We start from the raw sequence: 4,483 nt of genomic DNA on the forward strand, positions 1-4,483 counted from the left end.
GAAGCGTGGTGGCGGACCGACGATCTGAGCAGTCAACGATTCAGCAGCAAAAGGGTTAGGGATGGGTTTTACAAAAGGATTTACCAAGTGGGTTCTTTAAAGGGATTTTGCAGAGGTTTTGTAACTGGCAATGGGAGCGTCTAAATGCCTAAATCGGAATTTGCCACAGGTTCTTCAAACGGATTTTGCAAATTGCAGAGGTTTTGCAGATGGGCGTAGGAGTGATGCAAATATAATTACATACAAAATATTGATTATTTATTTATTTTAAATCTAACTTCTTGATTTAAAAAGAAACAAACAAACAAATTAATTTTAAGTTGGTGGGTCACGTGACCCACCAAGACCCACAGTAGGTCCACCCTCGAGTAGCATTGTCCCTTATGGTAACTCGTATCCACAAATAGGCAAAAATCACTTGAACAACTCCCTAAACAACCAGGAGGTAGTGTTGCAGCCCCCTATTGCCTACACGCCTACGGGGTTTTCAAATAGCACAGCCCCCACAAATAATATAGCTTTGCAAATTCAGATCTTGTCAAAAATAATGGATGGTGCTTTTGCTCAAACCACCTACAAACTTCAAGGAAATGCAAAATTGATATCGTTATTGTAGCTGGATGCTATAAGTGTATGCTTGGTTAAGTTTTTAAATGTTTATAAGTTAGAGGTTTTTAAATAGTGTGAAAATGTGAATACTGAATAAGTAGCGAGTTATTTCAATTAATATTTAAAGTTTAACCAAAATGTGCACTCGATAATTGATATTCTCCTCCTCTTAGACATGGGAAAGCAGCCACTATGTATCTTTTGTTACACCTCTGTGACTAGATTTTGTACATTATCGTTCTTTTTGTGTACCAAAAAATAAAAAGAGAAAAGGATAAAGGGATAATTGAACAACATATACTGCCTCAAGTTATAATTTCATTGCCTTGGACCAATAGTACCTCCCATTATCACTTGAATCATAGTTTTAAAACTCGAGGTCACTAACTAAGTCAAAGCACTTGGTTGATGGGTTAGTAGTTTAACTAGCGTGTTAGTGGTTCAACTATATATATATATATAGTTAAATCATAAATATTAATTTAAAATCTCATTGAACTTTGTCACTCATTTTTCTTTCTTCTTTTTAATCATATATTCTCCAATTAAATAATGTTATACGTAAATTCAAAATTTTTTCTTCTTTTTTAACCACTCATTTTCCAATAAAATACCATTCCGAAAATTATCATCTTGAATAATGGGGGCCAAACGAGGTGTTCACCTCAAGATTTGCATAGGCACACTGCAACAAAAAGAATTTGACAAATCCTTATTATCAGAAAAATTAAATAATTTGCTTATTATGACAATAAGTGACTAACTAAACTACAACTATACCAACAAGATTATCCAGGAAAATACTTTCAAATGAGCAAATAGAAAACATAAAAATATACACTCTATTCTAAATGCTTTAAAACATAGCCCAACTAAATATTTATAAAAGAGTCCGGCGAATTAGAATGAAACCACTACAATTAACTGTAAAAATATAGAATCTAAGTTAAAAACAAATAATAAATTGAATGGCAAGACCAGAAAATTGAGACCCAAAAACATTAAAAAATAAATAAAAATTGTTCAGATAAAAATTTAAGGGAATCCAACACAAATTCAAATAAAACAACAAAACTATAAAGAAATATAGCAAACAATTACCAAAAAATAAATTGGGTTAATTGGCCTGGAAATTGAGCCAAAATTCAAGAAAATTATTGGTAGAAGGAAAAGAAATATGATGAGTTTGAATAAAAATCTAGATTTAATTGTCTACTCAATTATGATGAGTGATTGATAAATATGGTTCACAATAGTTGTTCAGCATTTCCATCAATTTGAGAAGTTTACTTTCTCAATCGTTATGATTAATGGATAATTGGGCATAACTTAATTAATTAATTGAGATGAATAATCGTCTAATTGGGCATTAAGTTTAATTGAGTTGAATTTATTATGGATGTTTGATAAGTGCATTTTACACACTTATTTAGGTCATAAAACATGGATAATTATTGGTAAATAAGTTGAAATATGGCTTAATTCTATATAAATTATGTTTTACAGGATAACATTGATGAATATGGTAGAATTTAAGAAAAACGAGCGAACAAAGGCAAGAATGGAAGAAAATCATAGTTCACGGACCAAAGTGCAAATAGCCGAATGATGACCTCGGAAGAATAAATGAAGATGTAAAAGAGTCAAATACCAATTCAACAAAGAAATAAAGTATTGGAATAAGAAGAAGTGTTAAGAAACGAGAAAACTGAGTTCAGGGACCAAAAATGTAAAAAATGAATTTTCACTTGAACTATGCTATAGCATAGTTATATTCTCCATGCAGTTGCATGACATGACTTAGGGAGTTCGAGGGCTAAATTTCATTGAATTATGCCATAGCATGCAATTGTACTATATCATAGCATAGTACATTTAAGGAGGAAAAATTATGGTTTCCATGTGTGACTCAAACACTTATGGAAACATGATGGTACGTCTGATAAAGACCTAAGACCGTCCATAAGCAGTTTACCACGCATTACAACACGTTCTAATAGGTTTTAGAGCATAGAAGGAAGCAAGAAACACGAATATCGATTCCAACACTGGAATATTTAATTCAAGATTTAATTGGATGATATCGATTGAAGTATTCTTTTCTTTTCATCTTCCTAACATGCTAGACTAGATTTCTTTGTACTAGGAGAACGATAAACTGTGTAATATGAGTTTTTAATCTTTAGTTTTACATATTTGATATGGAAAACACGTTTTTTTTTAAATTAAATGATATATATGAATTTATTTTATCTACAATTATTGTGTACGGTAGTTGTGTGAATATAGTGGTTTATTTTATGCATTCAAAATAAAGAAAATAAGCTCGACATAGTGTAAGTCATCATAGGGTTCGATATGGGATAGAAATATATCGATATACTCTATGTGAATCTTTAAGTGTTCATAAAAATTCATGCATACTTGTATATTCGCATCCGTCATAGAAAATATAGTCAGATCATATATGAGATTATGTTTAACACTACTCGAGAGATATTGTTGAATAAAATACGAGGATTCTTTAAAATTCAACTGTGTTATCAATGTGTAGAACTAAAGTTAAAAATGATTATTACATGACAATTCGATCCTAGTGCATTTGTCATTCGTTAGAACATATCAACTTTCATTTAGCATAATTTACGTTTAACTTAGTTAATTCACTCATAATTTCATAAATAGATTATTTTTGTGTCACAAACACACACATGACGTTATTATTGTTTTGGTTAAGATTGCAATAATTAAAATTGAATTAAATCAATCTCCGTAGGACGATACTTGAACTCGAATCCACTTTATTACTTGTTAATGAATTGTACACGTGTGGTGTATTTAATTCGAAAGATATTTTCATGAACAATGTTTATTTTAGTTGAGATGTTTTTATTCTTAATTTGATTAATTTGACTTCCTTATCACTCAGTCTATTAGCTACCAATCTCTTTAGAACATATTTCACTCGAAACATTCTTGTTATTACTTGAACTTATATTCCCCACAAAAAAGGACCTTGCTTAATAGCTCTAAATAAATCAAATATGTGCATTAAGATACGGAAACTTCTTATTCCATAATAACAAAAGTACTTTTTCACTCTTTATTCTCTATAAAAGATTTAACAGTTTGAAATGGTTTGTAAAAATTGAAACTTAAAGCAAATCACTTTGAAAATGTTTGGTTTGATAAAAATCAAAATATCTATAGGTTCACATGGACTCAATTAATTAACAATTTCGAAAAAGCAGTTTAGATTCGATTTGTGGTTTGATGATTTCGTTGTTCAACCCTGATATAAGTAACAGATTTTGACGAGAAGAAATGTCCATCTGCTAAATCAATACCTTGTATTTTTGTACATAATAGGTCTATTTTTATTAATTTACCTAACATAAAACACTTGTCAACAAATTTATCTAATCTTATCGCGTCACATGATTATCTCAACCACAACTTAGTTGCACTAACATTGTGAAGTTTTAAGTTTAAAAGCATATATAAATGTGTAAAAATTGTGTTTTGTGTTTTGTGTTAGGAGGTTATCGATGTAGCTTGGTTCTCATCAACAAATAGTGTTATAGGTAGGCTCTCTCTTCTTTCCAGCGTCGACAACATTTGCCCTTTGGCTTGTAAGCTGGCGAGGCTTGCTTTTTGGTTGGTATGCTAGAAATATTGCATGTTGCTCTAATACCTGCAACGAGGGGCAAGGTCAAGTTCCCCATTCCCCATTCGATCTGAAAATTAGTACTTGAAATGAATCAAATGATAAATTCTGGAGAAAATCTACAGAAAAGGAATAAGTTCGAAAAATCTGGATCTAATCTTAGGTTCTTTTGGGACCGGGGGGGGGGGGGGGGTTAAAAGGAAAAAA

The 4,483-nt window shown here is 31.2% G+C and overlaps 1 protein-coding gene across 1 annotated transcript in view; it reads left to right on the forward strand.

The window, feature by feature from the left end:
- The first annotated feature begins 4,302 nt into the window (after positions 1-4,302).
- The window catches only part of LOC111386880 (neuroguidin), a 6,863-nt gene continuing 6,682 nt past the window's right edge, over positions 4,303-4,483 (forward strand). Inside the window, exon 1 of the mRNA XM_023011369.1 lies at positions 4,303-4,320. The gene's annotated coding sequence lies outside the window, so the exon portion shown is untranslated. The remainder of the gene's footprint in view (positions 4,321-4,483) is intronic.

This window comes from Olea europaea, unplaced genomic scaffold (genome assembly GCF_002742605.1).
Source record: "Olea europaea var. sylvestris unplaced genomic scaffold, O_europaea_v1 scaffold376, whole genome shotgun sequence".
Taxonomy (NCBI): domain Eukaryota; kingdom Viridiplantae; phylum Streptophyta; class Magnoliopsida; order Lamiales; family Oleaceae; genus Olea; species Olea europaea.